Below are 15,106 nucleotides of genomic sequence, written 5' to 3' on the forward strand. Positions count from 1 at the left end.
CAATCATGTCAGTCCAAGTCAACCTGTCTCAAGTCAGCGTAACCTGCATTAAATAAAGCTGCATAATAAGTGTGGGGGCCCAGTACAGGAGTTGCACCCCTGTACCCTAGCTGCCCTGTCCGGCAGACTCCATCCTGTGACCCCTGAGCCCTCCTCCACCTATGTCTTATATATATCACCTCCAGTGCCTATGTTATATAATGTATTGTACATATAATGTGTTATGCCTTTAAGAAATGTGTCATGTGATTGTAACCAGGGAAGGTATCGGTGACCGTGTGACCTATAGGGTAACCTATGGGACCCCTCCTAGTCTCCCCATATAAGCCCTGGGTGGAGCTAGCTCACTCTCTTAGAGTCTATGCTGAGGAACAGTAAGGTCAAGCCTGCAAGTGTGTGTCTGGAGTCCAGAGGAGGCCAAAGTCTACCATGCAGCCACAGATCCACAAGTCCACTACCCCCTAGGTCCAAGTCAAAGCCTGGTAAGTTACAAACAGTGTATAGTCAATCTCAATCATGTCAGTCCAAGTCAACATGTCTCAAGTAAGCGTGACCTGCATCAAATTGTCCAAGTCCACTATAAGTCCCAGCAAGCCCTGTGGTCTCTGAAGTCACTGGTCACCTCTGTGGGCCTAGCCAAGCTGTATAGACTGCTACATCTGTCTCACTCAGTAAAGCCTGTTGTTCCGTAACTTGGCATCGGAGTCATTATTTGCCTAGCCTAGCCCAGGATCCAGCGGTATACCTTCAGATAGTGTAGATGATAAACCACACCCTAGCATCATGAACACAAGGGATTAATGCCATCTACCCCTAGGGTAATTCCATCTGCCCTCATCCCACCCTCTCCACAACTTTTGTCATCCTACAAACAGGATATGGGTGTGCGCCCTATGCCTAAAGTACTCCCCCAGTCTGAACTGTGTTCAGTATTGCAGAGTAAAATTTGCACGCAGATGCGAACAGAAATTGTGGCAGAAAGTCTACGGGACTTTTTCAGTAAAAAGTGTTTAATCTGAGGCGCTTGTGAAATAGAGGAGGAGGTGAAGAAAAGACTGTTATCTGCCATTGTGAACTGTCCTAGAACTGCGCTGACCATGTGTAAGATCAGGTCCGAAGTTATGCTGCGTAACAAACCATTGCCTGTAATAGTAACCAGCATCTGTTCCCCCAGTGGCTCAAGCTGCTGCTGTGCAAATGGTGGTTACCATCAGCCCCACCATTACTGAGTCTACCTTATGCCAGGTAAATTGGAACACCTGAGTGAGTCCATTGGAGGGGGAACAGTCCGACAGGCGAGGCTGGGATGGAAAATACCCACGCTGAATAGTCTATTAAGTCACTAACCTTGTTGTGTGAAGTACAATTGTTGTTTTCAGGTTCCTGCAACGTTCAAGAAAAGTGTCTGGTGAACTCACCAAGAAATCCTGTAACCATTTGCGTAAGTGTACGTGCCCTGCTTATAGCTGTGATCCTTTACTGAGAATTCTAAATGTACCAGAACTGTCGAGCAGTATTCTAAAATCAATTGTCAGAGTAATATATTTTGTTTGTTCCTTTTTGCACAAGTGAATTCAAATATTGTCGCTGTTGTATTGTTTAAGGCACATTGTAATAAATGTATATAACGTGTTTGTACTAAAAATGTCTGAGATGTTTTCTGTCTTTTGTCCATGGAAATTTCTATAGGAGGTATCCTGACTAGGTCAGGTGAAGCCTATTCACTACCTCACCGCCATTACAGTTGCCAGCCAGGCAAAGAGAGTAAAAGTACCTTTGTATAAAGTTATCAGTATAAAATACCATGATATTTAGTCAGTCTAGCAAAGATAATGCTAATGTCATATAACTAGTGCTTGACGTATAGAAACTAGTCAAATGTAATGTCTAGTTAAGACTGTAGCTGACCAATGTATATAATAGTCAGTAATGTCTTAATGTCTGTCCATCGTGTACAGGGTACTCTACTGGCCAGAGAGTTTTCCTGGAAGCATAGGTAAAACATGTATAGTGACAGAACTATGTAGGGAATATTGTTATATTGTCTAAAAATTTATGTCTAAGTGCATAATGTTCTGGGGAGAAGTAGCTATAGAAAAGGGCCCCAGCAGCTAAGGCATCTGGGTAGAAAGCCTCCAGCAGCCCGATCCGAATCAAATGTGTTCAAGTATGCAGTTGCAAGGCTCAAAGATCCCACATGTTTAATTGTCCCAGTTATTCATACCCATGCTAAAATGAAGCATGTAAGGACATTACCAACAATGCCATATGGACTCTTCCCCAGTTATTTGTTAATTCACCAGCCCTGAGAAAGACATTCGCAAGTGCCCCAGGAACTGCTTATGGTTTCACTGGGCCCCAGTGGCCACCTTCTGTCGTCCGCCCTCCAGGACTGGGCGCAGAGCACGGCTGTTGTTAAGAGGGAGAGTTTGTGGTGGCCCAGTGAAAGAGTTGCACCCCTGTACTCTAGCTGCCCTGTCTGGCAGACTCCATCCTGACCCATGGGCCCTCCTTCACCTATGTCTTGTATATATCACCTCCATGTTATATAATGTATTGTACATATAATGTGATATGCCTTTAAGAAATGTGTCACGTGATTGTAACCAGTAACAAGGTACTAGTGACCGTGTGACCTACAGGGTGACCTATGGGACCCCTCCTAGTCTCCCCCATATCAGCCCTGGGTGGACCTAGCTCACTCTCTTAGAGTCTTTGCTGAGGAACATTAAGGTCAAGTCCTGCAAGAGACTGTCTGGAGTCCAGAGGAGGCCAAAGTCTACCACGCAGTCACAGATCCACAAGTCCATTACCCCCTAGGTCCAAGTCAAAGCCTGGTAAGCTACAAACAGGGTATAGTCAGTCTCAGTCAAGTCAGTCCAAGTCAACCTGTCTCAAGTAAGTGTGGCCTGAATCAAATTGTCCAAGTCCACTATAAGTCCCAGCACCTTGCTTGCTCTTCTGAGTGTTGCTGTGTAAGAGGGGGCGTGAAAGAGGAGTTACAAAAACTGTGATTATCTGTTGTGCGGAGTGAATCTGTGAAATGGGTGCGACTGCCTATAGCCCACATTCATATTTTGGGTAAGTTTTTCTCTTTTGCACATAGTGGGATAACTGTTAGAGTTTAAACACCCTTTTTCATTTTTTTTTTTCTCTGTTCCACCTCTAGGGGGAGGAGGAGTAGATTGGGCACAGGTGTATAAATCTTAGCTTGGGACTCTTATTGAGAGCTTGCTCTTCTGAGTGTTGCTGTGCAAGAGGGGGCGTGAAAGAGGAGTTACAAAAACAGGAGTTTGAAAGCAGGAGGTTGAGATCGCTGTGAGTGTTAATTTCTGAACCCACAAGGTCTACAAAAAATTTAAGTGTCATTTTGACTGTCTGTTTTTTCCTATACATTTGTGAAATCCCCATAACTAGATGGCCTCCATGTTGGAAAATGCAGTCCAATGTACATCCTGTTCAATGTATGCAATCCTTGAACAACAGTTTGAGGGTGCATATTGTTGTGCGAGATGTGTGCTAGTTGTCCGTTTGGAAGCCCAGATCCTGGATCTAGAGGGGCAACTGGCAACAATGAGAAGCATTAACAACATGGAGAGGATTCTCGTGCTCACTGAGCAGTCACTCTCGGGAATAGAGGTGGGGGAGGACAGTGGGACGGAGTTGCAGGACAGTCAGGCAGTTAGCTGGGTTACAGTTAGAAAGAGGGGTAGGGGAAAAAGTGTCAGGGAGGCTAGTCCTGAACTGGCACACCCCAACAAGTTTGCCCGCTTGGCAGATGAGGGGGATGCCATTACAGAGCTAGCAGAACTGCAGCAGGATACCGCCTCTGACCGCCAAGGGGGTGTCTGCTCCAGTAAGGAGGGAGGGAGGAGTACAGGGCAGGCCAGACAGGTACTAGTGGTGGGGGACTCAATTATTAGGGGGACAGACAGGGCAATCTGTCACAAAGACCGGGATCGCCGAACAGTGTGTTGTCTGCCTGGCGCACGAGTTCGGCACATCGCAGATCGGGTTGACAGGTTGCTGGGCGGGGCTGGAGAGGACCCAGCAGTCATGGTACATATTGGCACCAATGACAAAGTAAGAGGTAGGTGGAGTGTCCTTAAAAATGATTTCAGGGACTTAGGCCGCAAGCTTAAGGCAAGGACCTCCAAGGTAGTATTTTCTGAAATACCACCAGTACCACGAGCCACACCAGAGAGGCAGCGGGAGATCAGGGAGGTAAACAAGTGGCTCAGAAGCTGGTGTAGGAAGGAAGGGTTTGGGTTCATGGAGAACTGGGCTGACTTCGCTGTCGGTTACCGACTCTACCGTAGGGACGGGCTGCACCTCAATGGGGAGGGTGCAGCTTTGCTTGGGGAGAAGATGGCTAGAAGAATGGAGGAGTGTTTAAACTAGGGACTTGGGGGGAGGGAACCTACAGCAAAGAGGGGGAAGATAGTGTAGATAGAGAGGTGGGAATTATAAATTTACCTGGGGGTGGAGCGGATGGAGGGGTTAGAATAGTTAATAGGAATAGGCTTCATAGGAAAATAAAACTTACACCCTTGAATCCCATTAACCCCAATAACATAAAGGATGGAAATGTAAAGTGTATGTTCACAAATGCCAGAAGCCTAACAAATAAAATGGGGGAGCTTGAGGCCTTTATACTGGAGGAACATATTGATATAGTTGGGGTCACTGAGACATGGCTGGACTCCTCGCATGACTGGGCTGTCAATCTGCAGGGGTTTACATTGTTTCGCAAGGATAGAATGAACAGAAAAGGTGGTGGAGTCTGTCTGTATGTAAGAAGTGGTATGAAAGTCAGTGTGAACGATGCCATAGTGTGTGATGATTTTGAGGAGGTGGAATCACTGTGGGTAGAATTACAAAAGGAAGGAAATACTGAAAAAATAATATTTGGGGTAATCTACAGACCCCCTAATATCACTGAAGAGATAGAAGTTCGGCTTCATAAACAAATAGAGAGGGCCGCCCGGGCAGGTACAGTGGTAATAATGGGAGATTTTAACTATCCAGATATAGATTGGGGTCCGGGGTTGGCTATAACTACAAAGGGGCGACAATTCCTAAATTTATTGCAGGATAATTTTATGGGCCAGTTTGTGGAGGACCCAACAAGAAGTGATGCCTTGTTGGATCTGATCATTTCCAACAATGCAGAGCTGGTTGGTAATGTAACTGTGCGGGAAAACCTTGGTAATAGCGACCACAATATAGTTATTTTTGACTTAAAATGTAGAAAACAAAGACAGGCGGGGAAGGCAAAAACATATAACTTTAAAAAGGCAAACCTGGGCTAAAAAATTCCCTGGGCTGAGGGCTGCACTACAGGACATAGACTGGGGGGGAGGTGTTGTCAAATACTGATACAGATGGTAAATGGGACATCTTTAAATCAACTCTAAATAACTATACATCTAAATATATACCAAAGGGGAACAAATATAAACGATTAAAACTAAATCCTACATGGCTGACACATGATGTTAAAAGAGCAATAAACAACAAAAAAATAGCCTTCAAAAAATACAAATCTGATGGGTCAGCGATAACATTTAAACAGTACAAAGAGCTTAATAAAATCTGTAAAAATTTAATAAAAACAGCAAAAATTCAAAACGAGAGACAGGTGGCCAAAGAAAGCAAAACTAATCCTAAATATTTTTTTAGATATATAAATGCAAAAAAAACAAGGACAGAGCATGTAGGACCCCTTAATAATGATAATGGGGAGGTTATCACGGGCGTTCAAGAGAAGGCGGAGCTACTGAATGGGTTCTTTAGTTCTGTATATACTAGGGAAAAAGGAGCTGACATTGGCCAGGTAAGTGCTGGTAACACATCATGTAATATACTAAACTGGCTTAATGTAGAGATGGTACAAGGTAAGTTAAGTGATATAAATGTAAGCAAATCCCCAGGGCCGGATGGACTACACCCAAGAGTTCTTAGAGAGGTAAGTTCAGTAATATCTGTACCCCTGTTCATGATATTTAGAGATTCTCTGGTGTCTGGTATTGTGCCAAGGGACTGGCGCAAGGCGAATGTGATGCCAATCTTCAAAAAGGGCTCTAGGTCTTCCCCAGGAAACTATAGACCGGTAAGTTTAACGTGCATTGTGGGTAAATTGTTTGAAGGACTTATAAGGGATTACATACAGGAATACATAGGGGATAATTGTATTATAAGTGATAGCCAGCATGGGTTTACTAAGGATAGAAGTTGTCAAACCAATCTAATTTGCTTTTATGAAGAGGTGAGTAGAAGCCTTGACAGAGGAATGGCTGTGGATATAGTGTTTCTGGATTTTGCTAAAGCGTTTGATACTGTCCCTCATAGACGTCTGACAGGTAAGTTAAGGTCTTTGGGTTTGGAAACTTTAGTTTGTAACTGGATTGAACACTGGCTCATGGATCGTACCCAGAGAGTGGTGGTCAATGATTCGTACTCTGATTGGTCCCCGGTAATTAGTGGTGTACCCCAAGGTTCAGTACTGGGCCCGCTGTTGTTTAATTTATTTATCAATGATATAGAGGATGGTATTAACAGCTCTGTTTCTATCTTTGCAGATGACACCAAGCTTTGTAGCACGGTACAGTCTATAGAGGATGTGCATAAGTTACAAGATGACTTGGATAGACTAAGTGTCTGGGCATCCACTTGGCAAATGAGGTTCAATGTGGATAAATGTAAAGTTATGCATCTGGGTACTAATAACCTGCATGCATCGTATGTCTTAGGGAGGATTAAACTGTCAGAGTCACTGGTAGAGAAGGATCTGGGTGTACTTGTAGATCACAGACTACAGAATAGCATGCAATGTCAGGCTGCTGCTTCCAAAGCCGGCAGGATATTGTCATGTATAAAAAGAGGCATGGACTCAAGGGACAGGGACATAATACTCCCCCTTTATAAAGCATTGGTACGGCCTCACCTGGAATATGCTGTTCAGTTTTGGGCACCTGTCCATAAAAGGGACACTGCGGAGTTGGAAAGGGTGCAGAGACGCGCGACTAAACTAATATGGGGCATGGAACATCTTAGCTATGAGGAGCGATTAAAGGAGTTACAATTGTTTAGTCTTGAGAAGAGACGTTTAAGGGGGGATATGATAAACGTATATAAGTATATTAATGGCCCATACAAAAAATATGGAGAAAAACTGTTCCAGGTTAAACCCCCCCAAAGGACGAGGGGGCACTCCCTCCGTCTGGAGAAGAAAAAGTTTAGTCTCAAGGGGCGACACGCCTTCTTTACCGTGAGAACTGTGAATTTATGGAACGGTCTACCTCAGGAACTGGTCACAGCAGGAACAATTAACAGCTTTAAAACAGGATTAGATACATTTATGGAACAAAATAACATTAATGCTTATGAAGAAATATAAAATCCCATCCCTTCCCCAATATCGCGCCACACCCCTACCCCTTAATTCCCTGGTTGAACTTGATGGACATATGTCTTTTTTCGACCGTACTAACTATGTAACTATGTAACCTCTGTGGGTCTAGCCAAGCTGTATAGACTGCTACATCTGTCTGACTCAGTAAAGCTGCTGTTGTTCCGAAACTTGGCATCAGAGTCATTATTTGCCCCCGTGCCTAGCCCAGGATCCAGTGGCATACCTTCAGGTGGTGTAGAGGATAAACCACACCCTGGCATCATGAACACAAGGGGTTAATGCCATTTGCCCCTAGGGTAATTCCATCTGCCCTCATCACACCCTCACCACATAAGTATCTCTGGTTGTTGGCAGATGCCTGCCAGTGTTGTAATGGAAACAAAGGTATCAGAAGAGAAAAATTGCTTTTTTGGGAGCAACAGGTTTTGAGTCTGGCAAGTGAAAACAACATGAATTTTTCCAAGCGTTCAAAAATTATCCTAAAATAATGAAGAATTTTCTTCTGCATGAAAAGCAGAAACAATCATACATCTGGGTTGCATGTGTGTAGGCCTGGCTGGTGGACTGGTTGAAGTTGTAGAATACAGTGGATCACAGGCAGTGGTGGACTGGTGAAAGATGTAGCAGCCAGCAGATAGAAAGCAGTGGTGGACTGGTGGGAGTTGTAGTAGCCAGCGGAAAGGACAGCAGGCAGTGGTAGACTGGTGGGAGTTGTAATAGCCAGTGGACAGCAGGTAGTTGTGGTCTGGTGGGAGTTGTAGTAGCCAGGGTTCACCAGGCAGTAGTGGACTGGGGAAGTTGTAGTAGGCAGCAGACAGCAGGGTTGGTTGTAGAACTGTTTAACCAGTGGCATCTGGCACAGAAGATTTAAATTCTTCATTGCTCTATGCCTAATTCATTTTAACAAACGTGAGATCTTCCACATTGCTGGCACCTTATCTTGTTCACGTGAGGTCACCTGCCGTGCTGAACACTTTCTTTGATGATACACTGGAGGGTGGTTAAAGTATTCCTGGTTGTTGGCAGATGCCTGCCGGTGTTACACACAAAAGTATCAGAAGATGCAATGACTTTCTCCAAGCTTTCCAAAAATGACCCCTTTGTGAGCTTCAACAGGATTGGTAACGGTGTCCCAAAATAGTGAAAAATCCGACAACTATGAAGAAATTGCTTTTGTAAATAAAAAAATAAAAAAAATTTAATTATACAAAATTCTCCTTTTGGGAGTTACAACATGATATTGAAGATAAAAAAAAAACTTGTGCGCAATAGAATTATACAAGGTTCTCTCTTTTTTGAGAGTTGCAACAGGATATTGAAGACCCTGTACACAGTAAAGAAGTCACTTGTGTAAATTTAGAAAATTTGAAAAAATTTGAAAAAATTCTCCCTTTTAGGAGCTGCAACAGGATACTACAGACCCTGAACACAGTAAAAATTTAACTTTTTTAATCTCTGAAAATTTGAAATAAATTATATAAAATGTTCCTTTTGGGAGTTGCAATAGGATATTTAAGATGAAGAACCTGTACACAGTAGAAATCACTTTAAAAATTGTGAAGGCCTGGCTTGTAGTAGCAGTACATCCCTTTGGTGACGATTCATATCAGGTAGGAATATCAGATTTTAAAACTTCATCATTATTATCATCATGTACTCCAATAAAGATGATGCTACTGCTCCTGCCTCTTGCAGGGGTAGCACAGTGGAGAGTGGACCTGCCTTCGGCAGGTGTTTGCTGTTGGAAAGCTGTGACACGCTGGCTGTGTAGCTTGTCTCTATTAAAATCCAATTTAGCCTCCTTCTTGCCCATTCTGGCTTCATACCGAGGGCCTTAGAGAGTGGCTATCCTGTACTCATCTCCTTTCCTCATACACACAATATGCCTTTCAGTGTCAGCAGGCATTGGTGGACTTAGTAGTGGTAGTTGTAGTCAGCGGACAGCAGGCATTGGTGAACTTGTGGTAGTGTAGCCAGTAGACAGCAGGCAATGGTGAACTATTGTTGACTGTAGCCAGTGAACAGCAGGCATTGGTGGACTAGTGGAATAGGTAGCCAGTGGTCAGTAGGCAGCTGTAAACTAGTGTTAGCTTCATCATCAAACTCCTCATCATCATCCCCACCACTCCTGGCAGCATGAACTTCTGATGTCTGATCTTGGGCTTCTTGCTCCCCCTCGGAATATCCACCATGATGCCTTGAAATCTCCCCACCACCAGTGCTATGCTCGACCAATGCATTAACCACCTCTGCAATACACTTCAAAAGATAACTATGATATAACTTTTCCTTGTGGCTAATGCTATCCTTCTGCTTAGCACTAGGTGTGGGAGGGGGGGGGGAGATAGAGATGATGAAACAGACCATCTAGGATGCACAATTCCACCTCGCCATGTAACTGTAACAGGAATCCACTGACAGCTGGGTTAATGTCATATAATCCGACTCTCTTCCACCTGAGAAGACCTATAATGGGTCAAACAATCCACAAGGGCTTTACTATCTTCCAAAACTACACAACCCCTGGAAGACAGTGAAAACTTTTGCTTGCTGATGCGGCTGCTGCTATTACCACCAGGCACCTTGCTGCGGCTGCTACCCATACTGGTGCAAGTACTGCCCCCAACATTCTTACTGCAGAAGACATTGCAGGGGTTTCTGTCTTCTTCCCCATACAAAAATTATTTTACCTGACATATTTTGCTTATTGAAAAATATTTGGAAGATGTGTTTATGTTGCTGAGGGGGATTTTTCACTCACCTATAAGTCAACTTTCACTTCCAATGCTTTTAACTGCGTACTTATGTTAAACCCAGGTAGAAATAATGTTTGAATAAACCCAGAAAATGTATGCTACTTGTCCTTAGATGGCTATACTGCAGTCATTCCCAAAGGTTTTAACTGCGTAATTATGTTTGACTCAGGTAGAAATACTATATTAGTTAAAACCCAGAAAATATACGTAACTGAGCCTTAGACCACTATTCCATGTTCACTCACAATGTTTTTAACCCAGTTTTCTAGGTATTTGATGTGATAGCTTTTATGGGCTTGTTTACTGCTGGCTGGGATTTGTAGTGCACCAACTGTACACAGTAGTTCAGGTTACATGAGCTCACTGTCTGAGGACATCCCACTTATTAATGCTTTGCTCAGCTTGCTTTTAAATTCTGTAGCATTTGTGAAGGCTTTTTGGGATCACTCATCCCTGCTCTCTGTCTCAGCTTTCTCTCTCCAAAACGGCAGCTTCGATGCATTCCATGGTGCTTTATTAGCTTCTTAAACCAACCCCTGTACTGAGTCCTTTTGGCCTGGTAGCTGTATGTTTGGATGATTGTACAACCTGGAGTCATGTGATCATGCAGTTATCGGCAAGGTATGTTGGGTTACCCTGACATCATCTCAGTTTTGTGAATAGGTATATATAATAAATTATATAAAACCAGTCCTCAAGGATAGTGAAATAAAGAGATAAAAAGGACATAAAATGAGCGAGAAAAAGGTCATGTGGAACCAAATAAATGTAAAATCAATAAGTTAAATGTAATAAAATAGATACTGAATTAATAATGATAGTAAATGGAAGTAAATGAATAATATAATGATAATAAAAGACCAGAATCAAGGATAATGCAGTAAAATAATTCAATACAACATTTATTCACAGGATAATAACTTACATCTGGGCAGGGCCCTTGCACCAGATGTTAATAAGATATTGATATTAAAATAGATGTAATATTAAAAAGTCATTTATAAAGTAACCACCTAAAATAAGGCAAAAAAATTGGGAAATATCCAAAAATAAAATGGTCCGGTAATATAGTTCAGAAATAAAGTGGTCAGGTAATGCAGTTAATGAAATCATATAATGGAGCAGATCAGGGAGCGATATGCAGATAATGTAGGTTTGATAATATTAGGTAGTACCTGTGTGGTAGCCCTTGGGGGGGTGTATGGTAGGGATGGTATGGTGTTGGTATATGAGGGGTTAATATTAACTCTGTCACTCGTGACGCCAGGGTGAGGGCCGGAATGCTAAATCTATGTTCCGGCCTATCGCTGCCCTTCCCAGAAGCGATAGGTGCAATGAAATAACTGAAGGTCCGCAAGCATATTTAACTTGAACTTGGATAACTTTACTGCAGTGCTTGCAATGTCCAATGCGTAGTAACTGTCTCATATAACAGTTCTTAGGTTGCTTAGCGACTGGCAGAAGTTGCGGACCTTGCATTAAACTTGTAGTCTCTGAATTTAGGGAGTGATGTGCAGATCCATCCGGATTTAGGGGATATATTGGGTCCGGTGATACTGCAGAGTGCTTAGGGGATGACACACTCTATAATTTAGATCATTCAGCCGTTGCCGCAAGGCTCAGGCCTAACTCACTGCGATTACTGCGATATAGGTCTTCTCTCATCAAAAGTCAGGAGAAAGAGAGCGAGAATATGGCCGCCGCTCCCTTATATGGGCACGGGGCGTGGCGATCTTGATTGGTCCGAACATCTGCCATTCACTTTACATGGTCTTACGTCACAGGATCTATATACATTGTAAAACCCCAAATGAGGCTAGAGATACCAAAGTGAGGCCTGGAACGCATCCAGAATGAGGCTAGGAGCGCATCACATGACCCGAAGGCCCTGCTACACCATGGAAACAAGTAATTAACCATTTATATACAGAAATAATACTATATACATTATTCTATGGACAAATTAGAAATCTATACACTATAATAGAGGCGACTAGGGGCAGACTGACTAACAGAGATTACTAAGTCATAGGGACTCTGGCTACGGGGACCCATAGATAAATAAGTACCGTATGAAATGCGGTACTGGGACACCACAAACCCCCTTACTAAACATAAGTCGGCCTCGACGTCTGTCCCCTGAGACAGAGGGACTAGGACGAGAATTAGTACAGGATGCTATAGAACAGGATGATTTACATTTAAGCTAGACATCCTACTTAGACATTTGAATGCTATCTAGACATTTGAATGCCATCTAGATACTTGAATGCTATCTAGACACTTGAATGTTATATATACTTTAGTTTCTAGCTTCCTATATAACTTTATAAAAGTTATTATACATTTTTTTAAGCTTACTAGACATTAGTTCAGCTCTCTATACTCTTAGCTTCAAGCTGACTAGACATTTTGTTATCTCACACATTTTATGCCAACAATAAGTTACCTGTTAGTTAGTACACGAAAGGTATACTGGCTAGCCCTAAGCTAGGTCACAGTAAGGGTGGCTGCTAGGGTCTATCGACTACACTCTACGTACCCCTAGAGCACTTCTCAAACAACCTAATAGGTTATTCTGAAAATTACGTGTTTGCTTTTGTACTAGCAAGAGCATCTACTGGCCAGGCAGAGCATCTCACACACGCAATGAATATAGAAAAGAAGAAGTGTACCTAACAGTGGCAGGAATTGGGTATCACTATGCTACAATTCCTTAAGTGTTTTCTTAAGTGAGATATTTATTTGTTTTTGTGTACGTACTAGAGGCATTTTGAAGTTGTACATTAAGTGAGTAATGTAGGGTACTATGTGCAAGTACTATTTGAAAGGGAATCCTCCCTATTATTTTTGTTCCGAGATAGATGCTAGCGATGGGCGACAGCAATAATACTACCCTCGGAGGAGCCGAGGTGTCCCCTATTGGGTTACTACTAAACACCTTTGATTTATGATACATTTGTGTGTACGAGAATTGGATTCAATTGTAGAATTGAGTGTGCACGTGCAGTACGTCGATATTTTCCATGCACAACTCTGAGCCATTTTTAATGTACATAGACATTAGACTATATTTTCTATGTACAAACCTTACTGACTATTTATGTACACAGACACAAGGACATCTTTCTGTGTACAAAACCATATACATATTTACTATATATTTATTAACACTCCAACATATTTCAGGTGCATTCACCCGATAAGTGCGACCTTTTTCATAAGAGTTCTTATGAGGATGGTGGTATATACATGAAGCAGGCGTGTAAGGATCAACAGTCCACCTACACTAGGAGTCCAATTGAGGAAAAATAGACAAAAATGGGGTGAAGGGATCAGCAGTCCACCTACACTAGGAGTTCAATGAAAAATAAACACGGCCTTAACCACAACTCAGCCGGGTACAGTCCTTGGTGAATCTCCTACAGGCTAGGAGTCTCTTGACTTATTAGTCAGACACAAGCTTGGTGGTTACGTTGCTGAACTTTAAACTGAAACAAACTTAGCACAGTCCTGCTAGGCACTTTTCTTGAACTAGGTTCCTGTAAGACAAAATGGCTAGACAGCAAAAAAAACAATAAGACATTACTTTAGAGTCTCTTTAGAAGATGTTTTTCTTCACTCTTGTAGTGCCTCTCTTGGTTCCCCTATATCTGCCAACATCAAGGGCAGGATCAGACTTGACATAGCTTTGCCACACCACATTGGTGAGAATGGAGTTGTGGAAGGCAGCTTGAGAAGGGGTTATAGGCTTACTAGCCGGGATCACAGTGGGGCAATAGGGCTTGAGCACCATCTCCAAATTAGGAGCAACCCATGACCCTTTCGTTGGTACCTGAGGAATTGGCAAACTCATACTGCTCCTAGAGGGCCTTGGTACATCTGTGTTTACCCCAGGGTTAGACAAACTCTCACTGCTCCGAGAGGGTCTAGGTACCGACTTGGGTGGCCGCACCTTTGGCCTGTTTTCTTCACCCTGTGTAGAACTTGACTCTCGATGGTATGAAGAAGATGAAGAACTTGGTTCTTTGCTGTACGTAGAGGATGATGCACTTTACTCTTTACTGTACACAGAAGATGAGGAACTTTTCTCTTGAAGCTCCTCCTCCTTGGGTACGCTGGTGGAGGCTTTAGGAGCAGACCTTGTCGGCCTCAAGTTGAAGGGATCAGACTCCCAATTCGTTGATGGGAAATATTTGAAAGGAAGCTGTGTTGGGGCTGTTGGTCTGGTGACCGCTGCAGCCCATTTTCCACGAAGGCTCTGGACGGGGGCGTACTCCACAATTTCACCCACCTCCAAGGTGTTGAACTTTTTATGGAGATATGGCCTTTGCACTGCTCGCTGGTTTACAAGAATGGTCTGCTCAGTGTGGCAGTCAAGGAGTGTCCCATAACCTCTGACCTTGTCAAACTTGGCCACAGTTGCTCTTCTCCTTTGTAATGGCTCCTCCCCTTCTCGGGGGTGGTCCCATTTACGGATGTACAATGCCTCCATTTCTTTGGTATTTTCTTGATACCGCACTCTTTCTTCGTAGGGCAAATGTATGTGCTTTGGAGCATAGAGTTCCTTGTATCGGGCCTTTAACTTTTCCATCAATTCCAGCTCGGCTTCTTGATGGGCCCTTTCCCTTTCTGCAGTTGGGATTGGTGGGAGTGTCTTCCCAGGTAACGGTTGAAATACTCTGTGCATGTACTCGATCAGCTCCGGCTCATCTCCGAACACCCACTGCGGTAATTTTGGTGAGCACGGTCATGCACTTGGCAAGCTTGATCGAGGAATGACCTCAGGGCTGGAGGAGGAAGAATAGGCCGCCTCTGGCGGGGTACTCACAGCAGACTCCTCCGACGGGATCTCGGCCCACGAGCCCCAGATCCTGTGGTGAGGGGACAATCTCACCGGTGATGCACCTTCAGGTGTCCCTGCACTGTTCGCTGG

Source organism: Hyla sarda, chromosome 12 (genome assembly GCF_029499605.1).
Source record: "Hyla sarda isolate aHylSar1 chromosome 12, aHylSar1.hap1, whole genome shotgun sequence".
Taxonomy (NCBI): Eukaryota; Metazoa; Chordata; class Amphibia; order Anura; family Hylidae; genus Hyla; species Hyla sarda.